Source organism: Lepeophtheirus salmonis, chromosome 4, assembly GCF_016086655.4.
Source record: "Lepeophtheirus salmonis chromosome 4, UVic_Lsal_1.4, whole genome shotgun sequence".
Taxonomy (NCBI): Eukaryota; Metazoa; Arthropoda; class Copepoda; order Siphonostomatoida; family Caligidae; genus Lepeophtheirus; species Lepeophtheirus salmonis.
The window spans coordinates 28,539,838-28,549,515 of NC_052134.2; positions in this window are offsets into that span (position 1 = coordinate 28,539,838).

Here is a 9,678-nt window from a genome sequence, read left to right on the forward strand (position 1 = left end):
AATTGCACAATATTTCTTTGTTCAAAATGAGTGTGTATCTTCGAGCCGGGATGTCTGTTTCTCAATCCTGATGTGCACCAAACAATAAACTGAATTTAATAAAATCCCTTCTTAGATATTCCTCCATTAATTCAGCCATATCCAATTTTAACAATAAAAACATTATTTTAGTACTTATGGTACTTATCCAAGGAACTTGTTGGATTACCTCTATTAGACAGTTCATTCAGTTCCGAATCAAAAAGTTATATAATAAAGGCCAAAGAAAATTTGAGTAATAAAACTCAAGAGAGGCGTTTTTGTACTCTCAAATGAATTAAAATACAAAAATCAAAAAAGCTTTTTCAAATTTTCCACCTCAAATATAAATTTCTTGAGACTATCATGACAAGTCGATAATAATTCTGCTGATCTTTAAGTCACTCTCATTGTAAAAAACATTTTGTTCTACTAACATTTGATGAATCGCAGCTCAAATTCTTCTTCCAAGTCGTCGGAGATCATCAATGCTTAAATGTCCTTGATTAAAGCAAAAAGACTAATTTAAAAACATATATGCAATATTAATTACAAAAACTTTATTATGTTATTTTCAATATTTAAGTGAATAATAAATAAGAAAAATATATGAAAATTTTATTATTGAAAATAAAAAAATATATATATTTTCTTTACATTGTGATATGTCAAAGGCATACCCCATTAGTTTTTCATAAAATGGTAATTTTAGCTAATACTACCCCATAGTAGTTATTAAACATTATTTAGGTTAGATTAGGAATTTACGTTTTCAAGGCTTCTTATCGAAAATGTCAGAAAATGGTCAAATTGATGGTAATTTAACCTGCTCTGTCTACTTAAAGTAATAAATTGACCATTGCTAATGATTTTGGAAACATAAATTATAAATATAGATCTTATTTATTTTATGAGAAGACAGATAGATGTATAGTAAAAAATGCAAGTTATGTTTCTCCTCTTTTTCACCCTTTAGTACAAATACGTTACCAAAAAAGTTAACTAGTATTGTTGATTGTAGATATATATAACTAAATTTCTTTTTAAAAACGTTTAGTGTAACACTTAATGTTAAATTGAAATTCAGGTGAAATACTTTTTTTTTTTGAAATTGTAAAATTTCAAAATTTTGGAGCTATTCTGTCCCTTTTAAAATTTTTCAAAACCGTACAAATTTTTATTAAATATATTTCCACTATAAGGAAAATTTGCCACCCTTGCAACTTAACATTTTTTGAATTAAAAATTAAACTTCTACTTGTTAATATTAAATATACATTAGATAAGCAAACTTTTTTTTTTTCAATATAAGGGTCGAATTAATAATATTTAATTACTCTATGCATACGAAAAAGTTATGAACATCAAAAGTATTTCTAAACAAATCATTAATAAATATGCATTGTATTTATTTAAATAATCAAAACAGAAAATAATCATTACTCATAACTGTTGCAAAATCAAATACGTGCAATTTGTACAATTAAAGAAGTAAACTTTAAAAATAAAAAGCTTAACATATTTTCATGTCAAACCTTTTAGAAAAGCTAACAAAGGAAAAATAATTAACAATAATTTATTAAAAAAATGTTAAAATGAAATGGAAACGCTCCTATTTTTTTAACATATTGGCGTTTAGTTATATATTGTTTGAGAGTCATGATATCAGGCGCATTTTAAAATAAGATATTCATTGTGCATCTTATACAGGTGTGCTTGCTTTAGACAATAAACTATTCAAATGCCCTGTTAAAAATGACGTTGCCTTATGATTGGCTTTTGTCATTAAAATCTAGAAAATGTTAATTCAACAAAGTGATTAAACATATCACCCCGATTATCATTATGGAAAACATGAATCTGACGACACAGATGGAGTGCAGGAGTGCTAGTTTAGCCTTTTCTTACTGAGGCAAGACAACGACTGAGATAGGCCGTGACCTTAGTTTTTATAAGCAGATTGTGTACACAACCTTAGAGGGAGGGAGGGGGGACTGTTAAGGCTGTTATAGGCTTAGACCATGTCCAACAAGCCTAGATTAGACTGTTGAGGTTGTCAAAAAAAACATTGAGGAGAAAATAGGGAAGTCACAATGAAGGGAACCTCTTTCCAGTTTGACATTAATAGGAAAACCACAAGGTGATTTGTTCAGGAGGATTTACACCTACAAAAACACTGATGCTGATCGATTCCAAGAAGTGGATGACAAAAGGAGTACATTGCTTCTGAAGAAAAAGCCACATGTAGATGTCATGTTACACTAAAATGAGACCCATTTTAGTGTCAACAGAGGCGAACTTTTACCTAGCTTCAATTTGAAAGGATTCCCCAAGGCACACTACGAGAAAGAAATTAAATTTGCTAACCTCCTAGAATTTGCAAAGGTTGGATCAGATGCAAAAAAGTGCGTCCTTGTCTCCCTTGAGAAGTTGGATTCAGCTAAATCATTTAATTATTTAAGTAAGGCAATCTACCCCTTCACCAGGAGGATCTACGGGAGGACGATGGCTGCAACAGAACGGTTCCTACTGTCGAACATCTTCAAAATCGCAAGATATATTGATGAAAGAAAACTAGGTTTTTTTAAAAGAAGTTTAAGTCTTTCCACTCCACTGATATGGCACAAATGTAGTTAAAAGGAAAGCATCAATGTCATCCAATTAAGGAGCCAGGGCCAGTAGATAGCTGACATCTTGTACCTAAGCTTTATCAAGAATAGTGGTAAAAAGCTTCAGGGAAAGCTGGAACAGATTGTTACCAACAATGGTGAGTGGATTCAGTGAAAATTGTTGGTCTTAATCTAGATTAAATGTTTTGAAAATAATAAATTAAATGACATTACCTTCTTCAAGTTATTAACTTTTATCCAGCCTAAAGCCGAATGCATCATTTTATCCAGACACACCTTTACATAAGAGTAAACAATATATTAAGTCTTATCACAATGGATTACATATTTCTCCATAATCTATTATTTAATGTTATATCTCTTTATTATCAAAATATTTTTTACAAAAATGATAAAGCATAATTTCATAACATTCGTTTATCTTTCTTAACTTATCAACACAAATGTAATTAATCTATGGTAAAAGATGAACAATAATTGATCATATAGATTGATACATAGGGGAATGCATAAAATAAAAAATTAAAATAGTAATTATTTCCAGAAAAAAATTATATTGAATAGTTTTAATGTACAAACTATTGTAATTAACAAATTAAAAGAATTAAAATTTCTAATTTGTTTCAAAAAATTAGAAAATATTAGATTATTCCCTAAAAGAACTCGTCTAATGAAATTACATTTCTATTAGTGATTTAATTATATAAACATTTTTATAATCTCCCTTTTAAATATATCATTATTTTTTTCAATCATATTTAACATCCTATTTACATAAATTTAAAGCAAGATTAACTATAAATATGATATTAAATGTTAACTCAAATATCTTTCTACCATACAGAGTGGTGACTCAAAACTTGCAGTAGCTTTTAATCATGAATGCATTAATTGCAAGGTTCATTACACAACCAAACGACAGCTTAGGCCAAATAAAAACATTTCTGTTCTAACCCCAAGTTTCTATATGTAAAGATGTGGGAGCAACAACCAAAAAAAGCATCACTAGTATGATCTCCTCCGTGTTAGTGAAGAAAAGATTGCAAAGCTCTTTGACATGTCCATTCGGACTGCCTATATTATAAAGAAGTCCATAAGAGCCACATACAGCCAAGCTAAATCAAAAAATTTGCACCAACAATATGGCTGAATTCTGGGCTGTCTCCATTTAACCCTCCTCCAGTTTTACCAAAACCAATTGGTCTTTGTAGTTTAGTGTGCCATGGAGAAGAAAATCTTCTGCACCTCACATCCAGATTTGGAGCTACCAGTTCGACAGTGTGGTACATCATAGACATAGATTCATTTTTCAACAGCTGCCAATCTATTCGTATTCATACTCATTATTGCTAAGGTGTCGATTTTTTAAAAACATTATTTAACTATTTAAAATATCTCTATAAATATTAATTTATATGACTTTTGTTTTTCCTTATCATGTTCATTATGATCTAAATAATGCCTTATTTATTAGATAAGAAGTACTTTTAAAAAATATATATTTGTAGTTAGCTATATATTTATAAAAGATACTTCAAATATGGCGCACTTAACATTTTTAAACTAGTGCCACAACATTCTTTAATATTTTATGTAAACCGATAGATGATATAAAAGAAAAATATCAAAGGGATATCCGTATAAATTTTTGAATCTAATAGATCCATTTTTTTAAGCCATACGAGTTGCGAAAAAAAAAGAAGAGATGAATAATTTAGAGTATTTGTGATGAAGATAATACATTAATTGAGTACTTATTCGTTTGATATACTCTACAGGGGCTATTTTTGACTATTTTGGTAATAAAACAATAACTTTTAAGTGTTTTTTGTACATTAAAAAACTCAAATATCCGGATTGATATTACTCATTATAGTATAAAAAATAACTACAAATTTATAAATAAATTTATGGTATTGTTTTGTTGTTACTTGTTTATTATGTCTAATCCGGTAAAGTTTTAGGTAAAAATGTAATTTTTGTTTTTTAGGATGTATAAGAAGTGTTATAATCATCCAATTTAAGCTTAGTATTTATCGTTCTGTTTGATAACTTGTGGCCGACAAGAATCCAATTTCATTATGCCCTTTTCGTAAATACCCTTCTCCCTATTGGCAAAAAACTTGGATAACCAATTTTAACAGGCATCTATTGAGGACAAATTACTACCCTCGAAGGTGTTGGTCATAGACATAAAAAGCTGGTAATCACGTGGTGCCAGGTATGGAATGTAAGTTGCATGCATAAAAACTTCCCATTTGAGGTCTAAGAGCTTCTGCCACGTAATTAAAAATGTGGACGACCTGGCTGTGTATTGATAAAACACAAACCATCTCGTATTTTCAATTCTGTCCACTTATGTTCGATCCCCACCTTCAAACAATCGAGTTGATCATTGTAGATGATTGAATTGATGTGAAATTTAATTTTTTTTTAAATCACATCCACTGTTTTGCAAAACGAACCGAGAGAGTTTCGGCTTCGTATAGATAGATTTCTTGACCGCTTTTGAGCCTTTATTCCCTTTGAGTCAGTCAACTCGTAAGATATCGCGATTTTTTTGCTATGGATCCTTTATATTTGTCACAAGATAATTCACGACAAAATTGGACAAGTATAATACTGTCTAAAAAGTGTTTGTTCAGGGTGCGTGGACAAAATCTGCCGCTTCAAAAAACAACCACTATAAGCTTATTTTATTATATTTATTGATAAAATAAAAACGAATATCTTAATTAGGATATAGAGCAGCTATCTGTTTAATGTATCCGCTGTCTGTGGCCAAAATCCACTCAATGCAGCTACGAAACCGAGAACAGGAATTTTGGATCTGCACTGCTTCTATCTCACTAAATTTTTCCTTGATGCATGTGATGAGAGACTACTTGGTATTGTGGGAGGAGCGGTTGGTTATGTTCTCCACGAAGGACCAGACAAAGTATTCCACCGGGTTCATATCCGGTGATGAGGGAGGCCAAGAGGAGAAGGGTACGAACGCAAAAGCATTGCTTTTCAACCATTCTTACGTCCGCTTAGCTTTGTGGGCTTTAAAATGCGGCAGATTTTGTCCACGCACCCTGTAATATACAATCACACATTTACAAAGCTTTCTCATATGATCCTATGTGAACCAAATATACTTTGTCCTAAAGAGTGCGTGAAATACGAAATTACTTTTTCGTCAACCTAACATATTCTAAATATTTGAATTAAATTCTGTATTTTTACTTTTTTAGATACAATTTTTGTATAAAAATCGCTTAGAACAGAGATTTCCAACCTTTCTGGTGTTGTAACCCCTTATTAATATTAGCCAAGTTACAATGACGTTGAAAAAACAAAGTTGCTTTAGTTGATTCTTCTTCACATGCATTTTGGGCTATATTTGAATTCTAAATATATGAAAATTAATTTGCACAATGTTTTTTTTCACAAAATTTCATTGCAAATAAAAAATTGTGTTTTTTTCAATTCCAGTTACATCCATGAAAGTAAATTTTTAGTTTTAGAAATTAATCAAGATATTTTTTTTATTAATTTTGTCTTGAGCTCAACTTTTATATAATAAATGTTAATGAAGCTAACTATTTATACAACAACGTTTTAGAAGGCTTAGGTGACCCACTACAAATTGTTATATCATCCCAATTGAGGTTGTGCCCCACCAGTTGTTAACCGTTAGCTTATAACATTAAATCAAATATTTGTCCGATTTGTTTCTGTTAGGTCATTATATCCACATTAAGTTTTACGTAATTTCAAATACTTGATACCAGCTATAAACTTTATAATTCAAATTTATTTAAAAATAAGTTTATACAATATGGAGGCAAACAGCAGGTCATTTGTCCAATTTAAGAAAGTTGTTCCAAACAAATGTATAAAATATATATACCAACGTCCTTGGAATATATTTTACAGTACCAAAATATTGAATACAATATTTGTGGATATTAGGATATGACTAAATAAAAAACGGATTTTTTAACAATATCATAAAAGTATTTTGTAATTCTTTCTTAAATTATTTTTGGGCCATATGGTCATATTACGTTCTATCATTAATGTTGTATATGAAATTTGTTATCGATAATCTATAATATAATTTTGGAGACTTTGTATTGGTTTTTTTTCTAATGAAATTATATAAATATTTGTATGAAAAGAGTGAAAAAACATTCATTCTAATGATGTATAAAAATATTTTTCTATCTTTTTATAAAAACTTTTGTGCTTTTGTAAATAACTTTTTTCAGAGATTTATAGGATCAAAAAACGCAGATTTGAATATCATTCTGTGCAATAAGATGTTACAGAATAATGGTAAAGGAATTTTGACGAAGTGAAAAACAAAACATAACTCTATATAATTGAAATAGGCTATCAGAGAGTATAATATGAAAACTCTTTTATAATTAAAGTTGCTATTCGTTTTTACGTCTTTTGTTTCCAAAACCCATTATCATTATTTTTGACAATTAGCCTAAATATTGAAAAATGAGCTTGTCTCTTTTAAAAACAATGGATTGGGCTCTATAGCCAGTGTATCTGGGAAAGAAGAAGGAAAGATATTTATATATATATTATTTTGTGTTGGGGTTCGGTCTGGAAATCCTAGTCCCGTCAGAGACAATTATATTTTTTTTGTTAGACCGAATTAGTTTGGTACAAAAAAAAAGCTCAGTCTGGACCGGTCCCAAAAAATAATTTGGTTTAGTGGTCCAAAGGAAAAAGTTGGTCTAGCTTGGATTAAAGGAAAAATTAGGTCTAGTTTGGTTGCAAAACAATCAGTCTATGCCAATTTTCTAGATAAATTGTATTTAAAATGACATTATTTGTTCTTTCAAGTACAATGACATTATACAAAGTTTAAACAGAGATAGTTTGGATTAATTTTGATCCCTTCGTCTCTTTTATGTTTACTGTATTTGTTGTAAAACTTATTGTGTACTTATGAGATTTTTTGAAAAAAAATGAATGACAGTTGATTAAAAAAAAAAAAGAAGGTATCTTATAATATATGATACCAAAAAAAATTCGATCTATAAATTGAGACCGAAAAAAATTGGTTGATAATTTGAGACTGTAGCAAAATTGGTATATAATATAAGACCAAAAATTATTGTTGCAATGTATGAGACTGCGGGGTGGACCGAAAAATCGGTCCAAAATATTTTAGAAAAAATCACTTAAGACCGACCCGAGTACTTAATTCGGTCCTTTACCGAGTCTGAACACTAATATTAATCTCTTTTATATGTGCTTTTATTGTTATTATAATTTTACAATATTTTGTTCGTCTCCTCTTAAAAACATTTTTGGTGACTTACGAGCGTGTGGAGGGTAAAATTCGTATCACACAAGGTGTTACATTTCATGTGTAGGGAGGGAAAATTCGGGGATAAGAAGAATATTCTAAAATTTGAAAAAAAAGCGTAGTACCTGTGCGTGTTGTGGGGGCAGGAAAAAATAATTTATGTTATTACATTTACTTGATATTACGTATAGATGATAAATTTATTTCTATTGTTTCATTGGTTCATATGTAAAATTATTTAACTAGAAATAATTTATGAGTACAGAGGTTTGTAAAAAAAACAAATCTAAGAATGAAGATTTAAAAAGCTTAATGGACAAAAAACTATCATATAATTTGTACTTACCTTATTTTTCCATAGATCTCCTCATCTGAAAATCAATAATTATTTTTATAATATTATCTAAAAAGCAATTTGTGATACATAAAATGTTTTGTCCAGTCTGTCTTGACATTTCATAAGATGAGCAACACGTGGCCATGAAATAAATAAAATAAACACAAAAACTGTTTTGTATCGAAAATGACAAAGGCAAGATTTACAAGTGTCGATACTCACTTCTACTACAAGTCTAGCAAGGACTCACACTTATAATTCCACAATAGATCCTTAGTGATTTTCATACAAGTGACTAATTTATATTTATATCTTCAAGAATATTGATAATAGTTGTGAAAAATAAAAAGTAGGATTTCTGTTAATTTCCTTATTGGTTTTGGTTCTTTTAACATAGCATACAATATATGGTAATTTTTATACTTTTAAATCTAAGTTTTTCAGTTAGTCAACACCTAATTACTCCGTGAATTTAAAATATTGATACCTAAGATTGTTTATTTTAATTCAATTTAAAATGGTAGTATAATAAATAGTTATTGTTTATTAGCTATAAAGGTAAATATAAAAGGTAAATTAATGATCTTTTCTTTCGGAAAAATAATTATTTTATTCATTATTGATGATTGTATAATAATGATATTATGATTATACGTCAATCTTTGAATATTTTTAATGAATAATCCATCATGCCAAATGAGAATTAAGTAATAACGGAGAAGTTATTAGTAATTTTTCCATACAAACTGCTGTTATTTTTGTTAATAATTTAATGTTATTTTTCGTTAAAATGGATTTATTTTTAATTATAGTTTCCATCAAGAACAACACAATTTTTTTTGTTCAAGGACAATTTTATGAATTGCTTGATCGGTTGCCTTAAAACAGTCCTCAGTTTCTGCAATAAGCTCTTAGTTGGAGTATAATTTTATTAGCAGTAAGTATTTTTTTTAGATCTACGAATATCCACTAGTGCTGGTAGCTAAAGTTGTAAAGTAAAGTAGATGCAGAAATCCTTTGAAGTTCAATTAATGATGTTTCACCATCTTTTTGGATTGTCTTGTGACACAGTGCGTTTTAGTTTCTGTTTTTTCCAGTGAAGCCGTTTTTAAGCGATGCCGTTGTTCAAGCCCTCTTTAATATTCACTGTTGATGATACTTCACTTCTCAATGTAGTCTATGAACATTTTATTCTTCCAAAGGAACAATAAGTATCTTATTCTCATATATCAATTCTGAAATAGATCCTGAATGAAATATTTGAAATTCAACAACATAACTCTAAAATTGAAACTTCTGAAATTCAGCAACATAATTTTAAAATTGAAACTATGGAATCCCTTTAGAAATAGAGGATGTTTTTAAACAATTATTTT